The sequence below is a fragment of the Arachis stenosperma genome, chromosome 3 (assembly GCF_014773155.1).
Source record: "Arachis stenosperma cultivar V10309 chromosome 3, arast.V10309.gnm1.PFL2, whole genome shotgun sequence".
Taxonomy (NCBI): Eukaryota; Viridiplantae; Streptophyta; class Magnoliopsida; order Fabales; family Fabaceae; genus Arachis; species Arachis stenosperma.
Window position 1 is genome coordinate 108601268 of NC_080379.1, and position 15686 is coordinate 108616953.

General features: G+C 36.3%; 1 non-coding gene across 1 annotated transcript; it reads left to right on the plus strand.

Moving 5' to 3' along the window:
- The first annotated feature begins 310 nt into the window (after positions 1-310).
- LOC130970982 (small nucleolar RNA R71) lies at positions 311-418 on the plus strand. The gene has a single exon (XR_009082223.1). It is a non-coding gene; the product is annotated as a small nucleolar RNA R71 (small nucleolar RNA).
- The last annotated feature ends 15268 nt before the right edge of the window (positions 419-15686 follow it).

Below are 15686 nucleotides of genomic sequence, written 5' to 3' on the forward strand. Positions count from 1 at the left end.
GAGCTGATGAGGAGGTGATGGCTGCTGCAACTTGTTTCTCCTCCACCTTCTTGGTAAGATCTGCTAGCTGCTTGGTGATCAACTTGTTTTGAGCTAACAATGCATCCATGTGATTCAACTCCATTACTCTTCTAGTGTTACTTCTTTCGGAAGCATAGAAGTAGTCATTTTCAACAGCTGTTTCAATGACATCTATGGCTTCTTCAATGGTTTTCTTCTTGTTTAGAGAGCCTCCTGATGAATGATCCACAGCCTTCTTTGACTCATAGGAAAGACCTTCATAGAAGATGTGAAGTTGAACCCACTCGTTAAACATCTCTGGTGGGCATCTTCTTGTCAAGTCTTTGAATCTCTCCTATGCTTCATAAAGTGTCTCACCATCTTGTTGTCTAAAAGTTTGCACCTCAGTTCTTAGCCTATTGATCCTTTGAGGAGGGTAAAATCTTGCCAGAAACTTGTTCACCACTTCTTCCCAATTAGTTAAGCTCTCCTTTGGGAAGGATTCAAGCCATTTGGATGCCTTATCCCTGAGTGAAAAAGGGAACAAGAGCAACCTATAGACATTTGGGTGGACTCCATTGGACTATACTGTGTCACAAATCCTCAGGAAGGTGGTCAAATGTTGATTAGGATCTTCTTGAGCACCTCCTCCAAATGAGAAGTTATTTTGCACAAGAGTGATGAGCTGGGGTTTTAGCTCAAAATTATTGGCATGTATGGTGGGCTTCTGAATGCTGCTTCCACAGTTTCCAAGATTAGGATTGATATAGGATCCTAAGACCCTCCTTTCTTGCCCAGCCTAGTTTGCATGGCCTTCTCTGACATGATTATGAGCTTCTTCTTCATGATTGTTCTCCATATTTTCTTCCATGTTGGGTTCAAAATACTCTTCCTCTTCTTTCTCAGCACCAATAATCCTTTTCCCTCTTGCTTCCCTTCTTAGTCTCCAAAGGGTTCTTTCAGGTTCTGAATTAAAGGATGTTGAAGCTCCTTCTCTTCTCCCTGTCATACAACAAACAGATTGCACAACAGGAGATAAAATGAAGAAACTATTCTTGTTAGAGTAATTGTTAGTGTGAGTGATGCAAATTATCAAACAGTTAGTGGGTTAGTGAGCAGAATAGTAATCAAAGGAAGAAAGAACGAAAGAAATAAAAGAGGGTGCAGGGGTGATTACTTATGATTTGCCAAGAGATCAATGATTGCATGATTGAAGTGGAGATGAGAATTGTTGATCTTGAGAATGCAATATCTCTTGATCCCAATGTTAATTTCATTCTTAATTCTTGTTATTTACTTCTTGTCTTTAATTCTTGTCATTTAATTGTTCTCTTTAAATTCTTGTCATTTACTTATGCACATTTATGGCTTTCTTTACTTTGGCACCTTTATGCCTTCCAAGTGTTTGTAGAAATACTTCACTTGGTTTTACTTTCTAGTCATTTACTTTCTTGCACTTTACTTTCTTGTACTTTCTATTCCTTGCAATTTACATTCTTGCACTTTAATTTTTAGCACTTTAATTTCTTGTCATTTACTTTCCTTGCACTTTATTGCTTTTTTTTTAATTTCAAGTCATTTACATTTCTTGTTGCTTATCACTCAAACATGAATCGTCTAACTAGAGCAATTAATTAACTATTGCTTGCTTAATCCATTAATCCTCGTGGGATCGACCTCACTCTAAGTGAGTTTTACTACTTGATACGACCCGGTATACTTGCCGGTAAATACGTGAACTTAATTTTTACGTATCAAGTTTTTGGCGCCGTTGCCGGGGATTAATTGTGATTAACAAACTACCGGTTGATTAATTTTCTAGTACGTAGAAATTAGATTTTACGTAATTACCGGCAAGTATACCGGATCGTATCAAGTAGTAAAACTCACTAAGAGTGAGGTCGATCCCACGAGGATTAATGGATTAAGCAAGCAATAGTTAATTAATTGTTCTAGTTAGACGATTCATGTTTGAGTGATAAGCAACAAGAAATGTAAATGACTTGAAATTAAATAAAAGCAATAAAGTGCAAGGAAAGTAAATGACAAGAAATTAAAGTGCTAAAAATTAAAGTGCAAGAATGTAAATTGCAAGGAATAGAAAGTACAAGAAAGTAAAGTGCAAGAAAGTAAATGACTAGAAAGTAAAACCAAGTGAAGTATTTCTACAAACACTTGGAAGGCATAAATGTGCCAAAGTAAAGAAAGCCATAAATGTGCATAAGTAAATGACAAGAATTTAAAGAGAACAATTAAATGACAAGAATTAAAGACAAGAAGTAAATAACAAGAATTAAGAATGAAATTAACATTGGGATCAAGAGATATTGCATTCTCAAGATCAACAATTCTCATCTCCACTTCAATCATGCAATCATTGATCTCTTGGCAAATCATAAGTAATCAAACCCCAATCTCTTGGTGATTTGATTTCTCTTAACTTGATCAATTGCCAATCTCTTGATCTAATTGCTCATGAGAAGAGATGAAGAATGGTCTCTAATTTAGAGCCACACAACCCTCAAGGTTTCAATTCAAAGTGATTACATCTCACATATCAAGCTAAGAATTATCAATCAAGAGAGTTGTGAGAGAAGAGCCTCAAACTAAATTCTATGACTCCTTTCTCAAGTTCATCATAGAATTTAAATAGATCTAATCCCTCTCTCGATAGTAATTAGATCTTTGAAGCACAAAGACTCTCTCTAAAGAAACAATAAAAGAAGAATTGAAGATGAAGAATGAAAATAAATCAACCCATTAAATTGCAATAGAGCTCTCTTTCCCAAATGTTGGAAATTAGAAACTCATCATAACAAAAATATTTACAAAAGTGTGAATGAAAGAAAATGGAAGAAGAGAAGAGAATGAGAGTGAAAGGGGAGTGGAGTCACCTCCACCCCTCCATGGTGTCTCCCAAATGATGAATCTAAGGCCCTATTTATAAGCTACCTAAATTACAAATTCAAATGAAATTACAATCAAATGCAAATTTCCTAATTACTTCTAGATGATTCTTGTGGCCTTGATTGATTGTTACTTGTGGCTTGACTTGGGCTTGTGAACTTTTAACTCCCTTCATAGAAGCTTGAAACATTGAAGAATAAATGAAGGGATTGGAGTATTTGGAAGTGGCCCAATGTGGAGTGTCATTGAAGTGGCATTTTGGGCTTTTGAAGGTTTGGAAAAACCTTACACGCTGAAGTATTGGTCTGTTTGGGTCTCCAAATTGAATGTCCACTATAGACTATTATATATCTTTGGAAAGCCCTAGATCTCAGCTTTCCAACGCCGCTGGAAGCATGTCAATTGGACTTCTCTAGCCCAAGTTATGATCTTTTGAAGGTGAAGAGGTCAGTCTGGCGAACTGCAGGGACTTGTTTTACGCTGAAATTGTGAAGCTAAACGAATAGCAATTTGTCCCCTCAAATCAGTGTCAACTATAAAGTGTTATATATGGTTGGAAAGCTCTAGAAGTCTACTTTCTAATGACACTGAGATCACTTCATTTGGAGCTTTGTAGCTCGAGTTATTCTTGTTGGAGTGTGAAGAGGTCAGGGTTGCAAATCCTCTTTGCTTCTCTTTGAGTTTGTTTCCAACTTTTTGCCACCTTGGGAGTGTGCTTCCTCTATTAGTGCTTTTATTGCTTCATTTTCCATAATTTCCTACAAAATTTATTAACTCAAGCGATCAAAGCAATATTCAATTTAATCACCAAAACACTCCCATAATTAAGCATTATGAATTGATTTTTATATGAAAAAGCATAGAAAAACATAACATGATGCGTAGTCATTACAACACCAAACTTAAACTTTACTTGTCCTCAAGCAAACAAAGAATCATTCAATAAAGATTGACAATCCAAGGTGAGAAGAATAGCAATTAAATGTTCATGGTTGGCTAGTTTATTATGCATGCTACAATCTCAAAAGAAATTCAAATGATTGATGCTTCTATCTAGCTCATTTTATGAAATATTTTTCTTTATGTTCCTTACTTGAAACAAGCTTTTCATCTTTTTCTTAGCTTAGCTTCTTGGGTGCTTTGCACCATTAGTTAAAAGCTTTGACTCTAAATGCTTTGTTTTCAAGTATTACCACTTGATACATAAGCACCACAAGCATTTAATTAGAGGACTTTTTAAGTTCATTTATTCCTTTTCTTTACTTTCCTTCTAATCATTGGTGCTTAGAGCCTTGAGCTTTGAGGGAGTGCTTTGCACTTGAGCCTAGTCTTGACTCTAAGTGTTTTGTTTTCAAGCTTTTTGCTTGATACATAAACACCACAAGTACTTGACTAATGAAATGTCATTGGTACTCAGAGTCTTTAACTTTCTCATTTTTCCCTTTTTCTTTCTTAATCTTTTAATTGATTTGCTTGTTCACGGTTTTCAATATTTCAAACATTTCATAAAATGTCCTAGATGAAAACTTCAATTAAACAAATTCAAATGTAATTGAGCAACAATAGTCATGCTAGCCTTCCAATACTTATATGCTCATGCTAGATTCTTCTATAATTACCTTGTTTGTTTATGATCATGATACTTAATTACTTTGACTCACAAAATTCAAAATGGTAGTTATGATGTAAAAGCAACATGTTGCAATTCAAATATCAAGCTATGCTTTTCCAAAAAGAAGAACATGCATGCATATAAAAGAAATGGAAGACAATCATGCAATTGAAAGTATAGAAGATAAATAAGAGGAAAAAGAACTTAACCACCTTGTAGATCTTCATCTTTGTTATTGTCATTTTCCTCCTACTCCTTCCTTCCCCAACACCAAACTTAGAATGATTGCTTGTCCTCAAGCAACAAATAAAATAATGGTGGTGGAATTTATGATTAATCATGAATGTCTTCAAGAAAGAGATGTAAGTAATGCATGTGTTTAAGCAAGCAAAAATTAAAGATGACAATCAAGGCACAAAGAAAAGAGACAATATGATTACATCAATAAGTGAGTTGTGCATGGTACTATGCATGAAAGGTAAGTGGCAACACCAAACTTAGTGTGACACTTTCATTTTAGAATGATGCAAGTATCCACTAAAGATTGAAGATCAAATTGTTGCATGCAACACCAAACTTAGAATGCAATTATATGCCAAATTATTGAAAGTAAACTAAGCAAGGAAAGAAAATGTTACTAACAGTTGGGTTGCCTCCCAACAAGCGCTCTTTTAATGTCATTAGCTTGACATGTGGTTCTTAATTTTCTTCCTCTTCTTCCAATTGGTTAAAAGAAATGACTTCAAGGGAGAAGAAGAGAAAATTGATGCCCCTTGATTTGATTGTCTCCTAACAAGCCTTCTTTTGTTGTTATTAGCTTGATTCCTCTTGCTTGTTGGGGTGGGGGTTGGATTGCTTTTTGTTGACCTTCTCTTTTTCATGGATGTTGTCTTTTGTTTCTTGGTCACAATCCTTCTTTGAATGTTTTTATTGATTGCCTTCACTTCCTTGATTTCAAGACTTAGGTGTTGTGTGATGGTTGGAGTGTCCTCTTCATCAAGAACCTCTTGGATTGATGGTTCAATTAAATCATCTTCCATACAACTTTCTACTTCATTGGAGTGTGGACTCCCTTGGTTGTTTTCCTCCCTTACAACCTCATTCTTCATTGGGATTTTACTTGGTATAGGGGCCTCTTTTTCTTGCTCTTCCAATTCCTCTTTTACACTAAACATTTGCTTTAATAGCTCTTCTATGGAGGAGGTTTGTTGATCTTCCCAAGATTTCTTCATCTCCTCTTCATATTTTTCGATCACAAATTCAAGGGAAGTTTGTGAGGGTTGTGAATGTTCATGTTCCTTTATCACCTCAAGTTCAATTTCATTCTCAATCACCTCATTCTTCATTGAAATTTCACTTGACACATGGACCTTTTGTTCTTCTTTTTCCACTTCCTCACCCACAAATTGGTCTTCATCCTCACTGCTTGGCAACCCGAAGTGTTTCCTTATTTGCTCTAAGTGCCCATCTATTTTCTTGCAGAGGATTTCTTGTTCTTTCCAAGATTCTAATATTTCTCTAGACCATTGAAGGTGATCCTCAACTATTAGCTCCAAAGATGAAGGTTGGGAGTAATTTTGTGGATATGGATGTGTTGTGGTGAAGTCATTTTGGGGAGTATGGAAGGAGTTTTGTGAGTTGTGAAATGAATTTTGTGGTTGATGAATTGAATTGTATGGATTTTGGAAAGAATTTTGTGTTGAGGCAAACTCAAGTGGTGAAGAATTTTGATATGAAAAATTTGGAGATGAGGTTGGATAATTAAGAGGTGAGGGCTCTTGATGGATGGGATAGGAAATATTGAATTCTCTTTGGTTTTGTCCTTCCCAATCACAATTTGGATAGTTGTCCCATTCATAGGAGTATGAATCATTTTGTGTTCTTGGAAAGTATCCCATTTGGTTTGATTGCTCAAACCCCATCATTCCTTGATCTTGATTTTCCCAACCACAATTAGTATAGTAACTTGAATCATTTTGTGGTGGTGAAAAATACCCCATGTAACTTGCTTGATCATTGTGTGACCTAGGGACATGTCCCATTTGGGTTGATTGCTCATGATCCATCATTTCTTGTTGATATTCTCATCCACCATGAGGATAATGACATGAATCATTTTGTGGTGGTGGGCAATATCCCATGTAATATGATTGATCAACATGTGAGGTAAACTCCATTTTAATTAAAAAAATGTTGTATCAAACACAACCACCAAGAAAAATTGAAATTCCTTGTGTCACAACTAAAGAATTCTTAGTGAGGCAATAACACAAACACTTAACTTGCAATAAGAAAAGAGAAATAAAAATAAAAAAATAAAGTAAAAACGAAAAAAAAATGTCTAATCTAGAAAATTAATCAACCGGTAGTTTGTTAATCACAATTAATCCCCGGCAACGGCGCCAAAAACTTGATACGTAAAAATTAAGTTCACGTATTTACCGGCAAGTATACCGGGTCGTATCAAGTAGTAAAACTCACTTAGAGTGAGGTCGATCCCACGAGGATTAATGGATTAAGCAAGCAATAGTTAATTAATTGCTCTAGTTAGACGATTCATGTTTTAGTGATAAGCAACAAGAAATGTAAATGATTTGAAATTAAAGAAAAGCAATAAAGTGCAAGAAAAGTAAATGACAAGAAATTAAAGTGCTAAAAATTAAAGTGCAAGGAATAGAAAGTACAAGAAAGTAAAGTGCAAGAAAGTAAATGACTAGAAAGTAAAACCAAGTGAAGTATTTCTACAAACACTTGGAAGGCATAAAGGTGCCAAAGTAAAGAAAGCCATAAATGTGCATAAGTAAATGACAAGAATTTAAAGAGAACAATTAAATGACAAGAATTAAAGACAAGAAGTAAATAACAAGAATTAAGAATGAAATTAACATTGGGATCAAGAGATATTGCATTCTCAAGATCAACAATTCTCATCTCCACTTCAATCATGCAATCATTGATCTCTTGGCAAATCATAAGTAATCAAACCCCAATCTCTTGGTGATTTGATTTCTCTTAACTTGATCAATTGCCAATCTCTTGATCTAATTGCTCATGAGAAGAGATGAAGAATGGTCTCTAATTTAGAGCCACACAACCCTCAAGATTTCAATTCAAATTGATTACATCTCACATATCAAGCTAAGAATTATCAATCAAGAGAGTTGTGAGAGAAGAGCCTCAAACTAAATTCTATGACTCCTTTCTCAAGTTCATCATAGAATTTAAATAGATCTAATCCCTCTCTCGATAGTAATTAGATCTTTGAAGCACAAAGACTCTCTCTAAAGAAACAATGAAAGAAGAATTGAAGATGAAGAATGAAAATAAATCAACCCATTAAATTGCAATAGAGCTCTCTTTCCCAAATGTTGGAAATTAGAAACTCATCATAACAAAAATATTTACAAAAGTGTGAATGAAAGAAAATGGAAGAAGAGAAGAGAATGAGAGTGAAAGGGGAGTGGAGTCACCTCCACCCCTCCATGGTGTCTCCCAAATGATGAATCTAAGGCCCTATTTATAAGCTACCTAAATTACAAATTCAAATGAAATTACAATCAAATGCAAATTTCCTAATTACTTCTAGATGATTCTTGTGGCCTTGATTGATTGTTACTTGTGGCTTGACTTGGGCTTGTGAACTTTTAACTCCCTTCATAGAAGCTTGAAACATTGAAGAATAAATGAAGGGATTGGAGTATTTGGAAGTGGCCCAATGTGGAGTGTCATTGAAGTGGCATTTTGGGCTTTTGAAGGTTTGGAAAAACCTTACACGCTGAAGTATTGGTCTGTTTGGGTCTCCAAATTGAATGTCCACTATAGACTATTATATATCTTTGGAAAGCCCTAGATCTCAGCTTTCCAACGCCGCTGGAAGCATGTCAATTGGACTTCTCTAGCCCAAGTTATGATCTTTTGAAGGTGAAGAGGTCAGTCTGGCGAACTGCAGGGACTTGTTTTACGCTGAAATTGTGAAGCTAAACGAATAGCAATTTGTCCCCTCAAATCAGTGTCAACTATAAAGTGTTATATATGGTTGGAAAGCTCTAGAAGTCTACTTTCTAATGACACTGAGATCACTTCATTTGGAGCTTTGTAGCTCGAGTTATTCTTGTTGGAGTGTGAAGAGGTCAGGGTTGCAAATCCTCTTTGCTTCTCTTTGAGTTTGTTTCCAACTTTTTGCCACCTTGGGAGTGTGCTTCCTCTATTAGTGCTTTTATTGCTTCATTTTCCATAATTTCCTACAAAATTTATTAACTCAAGCAATCAAAGCAATATTCAATTTAATCACCAAAACACTCCCATAATTAAGCATTATGAATTGATTTTTATATGAAAAAGCATAGAAAAACATAACATGATGCGTAGTCATCAAGGGGTGAGGAAGAAATTAAAATAAACTAAAAGAAATTAACTGAATAAACTAAACGAAAAGAAAAATGCTCAATCTAGTGATCTTCAAACTTAATCATTGTTGATTCAAAATCAATCCCCGGCAATGGTGGCATAAACTTGATGCATGAAAACTTGTCTCTCAACAAATTTCTCTTCGGCAAGTATACCGAATTGTCGTCAAGTAAAACTCACAATAGAGTGAGATCGAATCCCACAAGGATTGATTGGTCAAGCAACTTTAGTTAGAAGAATGTGCTAGTTGAGCTAAACAGAATTTAGATTGAGATGCAGAAATTTAAATGACTGGAAATTAAATAACAGAAATTAAAGTACAGAATCTTAAATGGGGATTTGGGGTAAAGAGCATGAAATTAAATGGCAGAAAGTAAAGTGAATGGGTAAGATCAGAAATGGAGAAATCATTGGGTTCAGGAGATGTTGCATCCTCCGGATCAAGATCATTTTCATCTCTTCCTCAATCAATGCATTCATTGATCTCCTTGGCAATCTTAAGTGATTGGATCCCAATTTCTTGGAAATCCAATCTCTCTAAGCTTGAACAATTGCCCAATTCCTTGATTTAATTGCTCATGGGAAGAGATGAAGTGTGGTCACTGATTATACCACATGTATTTCCAAATCAAAGTGTTGGGAGGATTACATGTCACTATATACGCCCAGACCCCAATTTGGTCCAACATGAGAAAGCATTTCTAGCATGATCTCCTCATCCCTTTTCCAAGGCTCAAAGGAGATCCAATTATGGAGAGTTTCTTTTCCAAGACAACTAACCAATTGAATTAAGATCGAAAGCTTTCTAGTAAGATCAAGAGAAAAGAAAGAAGAAGAAGAATGAAAACTATAATTGATCCATCAAATTACAACAGAGCTCCCTAACCCAATGAAAGGGGTTTAGTTGTTCATAGCTCTAGAAATGAAAAATGGCAGAAAAGAAGAATACATGCTAAAAGTGCAGAAAAGTAAATCTATAGAGAGTAGTTCCCAAAAGTGCCGAGCTTCTCTATAGTTCAAAACTACTCCTATATGTACTACTCCTCTTGATCTTCTAGTGAGTTCTTCAAGTCTTGGATGTGGGCTTTGCATCTTGAGTTGAAACAGTTCTCATCTTTAGTGGGCCCAACTTGCAGAGAAAGATGAATTAGGCTTTGGGTATTTAGAGAGATTTAACGTTGATTTCCATTGTGGGTTCGAGAACGTTAGTGGGATTCACTTTTTCCACTAACGTTCCAACCTCATATATCCACGTTAAATCCAACGTTAGTGGCCTTAACGTGACCACTAACGTTGCTTTCTCAAAACTTGGCTAACGTTATTGAGACTCACTTTTCCCAATAACGTTGGCTTATACTCCTTCGCAAGCGTTAATGGGAACCACTTTTCCAATTAACGTTGCTTAGTGCCCCTATGTTCCTACATTAGAGTCCACATTAGTATAGCTAACGTGACTCTTAACATAGGTGTGATCTACCTTCGAGAGCGTTAGTGACACTCACCTTTGTCACTAACGCTCCAAATGCCCAAATTCTCTACGTTAGAACTCACGTTAACTAAGTTAACGTGGTTCTTAACGTAGTAGGGAAGCCATCTCCCAACGTTAGTGACAAAAGTGAGTGTCACTAACGTTGGCTCTTTGATCTCAATTCCACGTTAACTTTCACGTTAATAGTCTTAACGTGAAAGTTAACGTAGGCAATGCTATATGGTCCAACGTTAGTGACAAAAGTGAGTGTCACTAACGTTGGCTTTCGTTTCTTCTTCCACGTTAGAGTTCATGTTAACTAAGTTAATGTGACTCTTAACGTGGATCATTGCCAAGTTCTCCAACGTTAATGGTGTTCACTTTTACCATTAACGTTGGAGTTCCTTCTTCTTCTACGTTAACTACCATGTTAAAGTTAACGTGGCAAATAACGTGAGCTTTGGGTGGCTTCGCAGGCATTATTGGTGATCACTTTTCTCATTAACGTTGCAAGCTTTACCATTCCACGTTAGTGTTCACGTTAACTAGGTTAACGTAAATACTAACGTGGTTCTTCCTTGCTTCCATTGCCCTGAAAACAAGCAATTAAAGTACATCAAAGTTCTAGCCAAAGTCATGAGATTATGCATCATCAATTTATCATGCAATTCTAGCAAAATACTCATGAAATTATGCAAAGTTCACAAAAGTTGCTTGAATCAAGGTCTAAGTGTAACTTCATCCAAAACATGCCTTATTCACTAAGAAAACGCATGAAACTACCCTAAAACAGTAAAGAAAAGGTTAGTGAAACTGGCCTAGATGCCCTGATATCAATGCACACAAATTTTCAACCACCAAATGAATTCTACCTTCCACCACAACCTCACATGGAAGTATATTCATGTCCATCGATCCAAGATCCATATGATCCTAATCATGATATCCAAGCAGAACAAGAGTCAAGGGATCATCTCAAGGAAGCATTGGATCAATTTCAAGCAACCATGGAGCATGTTGTGGAATAAGCGGAAAAAGTGGAGAATGTTGAACCACCACACCCTAATTATGATGAACCACCCTCTTATTATGAACCCTCCCTCTAAAACAATGAACCCTCCCATCCACCCCAACCTCCAATGGATGACATCCTTGATGTTCTTGTGCAAGGGCAAGAGGAGATGACAAGGGATGTGCAACAATTCATGACCGCCTTGGACGAGGTGGTAAACCGATTAGCCTCTCAATGCTTGAACAACCAAAGAACTCCCATGGCTACATGTGGAGAATCAATTGAAGATCAAAGTATGAAGGAGAGATTGGAAACTCCGGTGAAGAAGGAGGAATGCCACTTTGTGTTAGAACAATTGGAGGAGCCTATGATCATTGAAGAAAAGGAAGAAGTGGTTGAAGACCTAGGAGATGCGGAACCTCCTTGGGAACCTACAGTTGAAGAAAACCTCTCTAAGAAGATTGAATTTGATGTTGAGGAGGAGAGTGCACAACCTCCAAAACAATTTTTGAATGAAGACTTGGAGGGAATGGAACAAGAATTGAGTTTCCTTGGTGATGAAGATCATACATCCAACCTTCTTGGTGGTGAATCCTTTGAATTTGACAAACCTTCTCCTAATGAGGTGGAAAGTAATGTGGAGGTAGATTTTTCTCTTCCTCCCATTTATGATTTGAGTGATCGAGAAGAGTGGGATGAAAATGATGAACAAAGGATTGAAAGTGAAGAAGTTTGTGAAGAGGTGGAGGCAGTCAAGGAAGAATATAAGGGAGTAGAACTTGCAAGGATATTGGAGATACCTCTCCCCAAGTCAGCACCATCCATTCTTTCATTCAAGTGGGTAAATTCCATATACTCAAGCTTTATTATTCCCCTTGAATATGGTTTGGTTGAGACGGATGGTCAACTTAGATATATTTGTGGCTTTAAGAGCAAAAAGGAGATGGCTAGTGGTTGGAGATATCATTCTAGGTTCATAATAGTCACATGTTCAAAGCTCAATTGCGAGGTTTGGTGTAGAACTAGATTACTTGGGTCTAGGATGATGTTTGGTCACTTCCTTGAGAATTCCTCTTACTTACCACCCGGATGGATTAATGATGATCAACCTCAAGACGAGTGTGAAAATAAAGTGTGGGATCCCGGATTACAAGATGCGGATCAAATTTGGGAGCCCATGGTGTGTGTAGAACTCCATCAAAGCTTGGAGCTATTAATTTTGAATGATGGAGCTTATTGGAGAACCAAGCATTGGTGGATGTTCCAAGATGGTTACAAGCACAATCCACCTTGAGAGGAGCTCCCCATAAGTCCAACTTAAGGACAATAAACAAAAGTGCTAGGTGGGAGACACCCCACCATGGTTAACTCTTTTCATTTTTCTCTTTTGTAAATATTGGTAGGAATTAGCTTGATTTCATATTTTGTTTAGTTTAATTAGTAGTATAGTATGTTAAATAAGGTTTTATGGTGTTTTGGTAGCTGTTTGGAGGTTTGGAATGCTTGGTTTGGTGCAAGAAGTTGGAAAAATTTTGAAAAACAGAGCACCACCCACGCGTACGCGTACATGGCGCGTATGGGCACTTCGGGCATTTTCGATCTTCCACGCGCACGCGTACATGGCGCGTACGCGTGGATGCAAAAATTTTAGCCCCAGCAAAAAACCCGAGAGTTGTGCTACTTTTGGGCTGACCCTGTGCCTCTCGCCTAACTCGGCGCTCGCGTGCGCGCACCTGGCGCGTACGCGTCCCGCTGCTAATATGCCCATCGACGCGTAAGCGTGCATGACACACACGCGTCGGTAAAAAAACATTTTTTCCCTATTCCATTTTCTTTTGTTTATCGCATTCGTATACTTCTCTCCTTTACATTTCAATTTTGATTTTATAGCCTGTTTTCATTTTTTTACTAAGTCTCATCTTTATAATGGTGTTGAACTTTCCTACTCAATTGTTGAGACTTTCTTGCATTATTTTGGTGCTTCTTGACTAGTTTGATATTGATGGGTGATGAAACTTTTAAATCAATACTTCATCTTATATGACTCTTATGTCCTTGTGCATTGATATGAACTTATAGTGTCTTTCATGACCCACTCTTTCTTGTTTGAACTTGATGCTCAACATGCTCTTCATGGCACTTACTTATGCTTTGACTTTCCTCTTGCATCAAGTATCAGTTGATATGCCATTCAGCTTATATTGTTTTCTCACTCACATGTTGTAGCTACCATGTGGTAGAGAACCATACCCTTATTTGGCATTAGCCCCCGTCTATGTTCTATTTGCTTTCATATCTTTGTTATAGGCTTAATTTTCTTTCTTTTTCTTTCCTTTTAGTTTGGCCACCAAGAAGGAAGAAAAGGAAAAGGTTTTAAATGGGGCAACGAACAAGTCATCTGCACAACCTTTCGAAGAATCTCATCAATTGTAGCAACCCATCAACCTTTCGAGGATGGTGCAATCTTCAAGTGTGAGGAGGTCGTCCGACCGATCTCCATAGGTAACAATTTCCTTTTCAACACCAATTTTTTATTTTCTTTGTTAGATTAGCTATTGCATTGCATGATAGGTTGCATGTTAGTTAGAATTTGTACATATTCTTACCACTTCTTTCTTATTAGGACTATTTGGTTATTGTGATGATTTCTTTTCCAAGAAATTTTTTTTAGGGCACCCTACCAATTTGAAAAAAATTTTGTTGAACTTGCTTGAAAGAATTTATTTTGGAACATGGTTTTTGAGCTAAGAACACAAGCTTGTGAGATTTGAGCCTAATGATGTGGTTACATCTTATAACCACTTATTTTTCCTTCTTGTGTGCATTATTCTCTTTCTATGAATGTAATCTTTGATTTGTTTGATTCTTTATGTCAATTATTTTGTGTATTCATGCATTTATATGATTGAGGCCATCATTTCATTAATTCACTTACCCAAATAGCCTACCTTTTATCTTCCATTGTTAGCCAACTTTGAGCCTATGCTTAACCCACTTGTTTTTTAATTTAGCACATTACAAGCATTAAAGCGAACGATAATAAATGTCCTTAATTTGGATCTTTGATTAGCTTAGGCTAGTGTGTGTGAGTATCATTCAAGTGTGGGAAACTTGGGACATTGGTTGAGTTAAAAGGATGTTTTTGTTTTATATTTCTATATTTGGGAATCGGGTACATACTCATGCGTTAATTAAATGTAAGATCTTATGCATTGATAGTTTTGAAAGAAAGAAAAAAATAAGAAAAACGAACGAAAAAGAAAAGAAAAAAAAGAAAAAAAATGTAGATATCAAAAAGAAAAGAAGAAAGAAAATAGAAAAGAAAGAAAAAGAAGAAAAAGAAAGCAATAAAAGGGGACAAAATGCCCCAAAGTAAAGCTCAATAAAGAATCAATGCATAAGTGTTGTGAAATGAAAAGGAAATGCATGAGTATGTGAAAAAGTGAAAAATGGGTAGTCAGGTTAGAACTTAATTGTATAGGATGTCATAGGTTAGGTGGGAAGTTTAAGCTTATCAACTGATAAATGTTGATTTCAAGCTCACTTGACCAAATATGCATTCTACCTTGACCCTAGCCCCATTACAACCTATGAAAAGACCTCATGATGAATGTATGCATGCATTGAATAAATGTTGATTGTTAGATGAAAAGCAAATCTTGGAAAGCATGATTAGGGGAGAATTGAGAGAATCGACCCTATACACTTGAGCGACTAGAGTGCAAACACTTCCGGTGAGGGTTCGATGCTTAATTCCTTGATTTCCGGCTTTCAGGAGCGTTCTTCTTGCAAGTCTACTTGAACTTCATTTTGATATTTGAATTGGTAGGATTCATGAATCGTTATATCATCTTGGCCTACTTGTGCATGTATGACTTGGAGGATTGATTTATTTTTAACCAAGTAGGTAGAATCATTTTGCATTTAGTTGCATTCATATAGATAGATGCATATAGTTTGTTTGCGTTGAATAAATGTTGATACCCTTTGTTTCTCTCTTGGCTTAAGCATGAGGACATGCTTGGTTTAAGTGTGGGGAGGTTGATAAACCCCATTTGTAGGGTTTATCTTGTATTGATTTTTGGAGATTTTATCACCTTTTACCCACATTTATTCAATAAAATAGCATGGTTTTATAACTTCTCCCTTAATTGTGCTTAAGAGTGAAAACATGCTTTTTAGGAGTTAAAATAGCTAAATTTAATTCACCGTGATTCCATTAGATTCCTTGATATGTTTGTTAAGTGATTTCAGAATTAGGAGGCAAAGATTGGATCAAT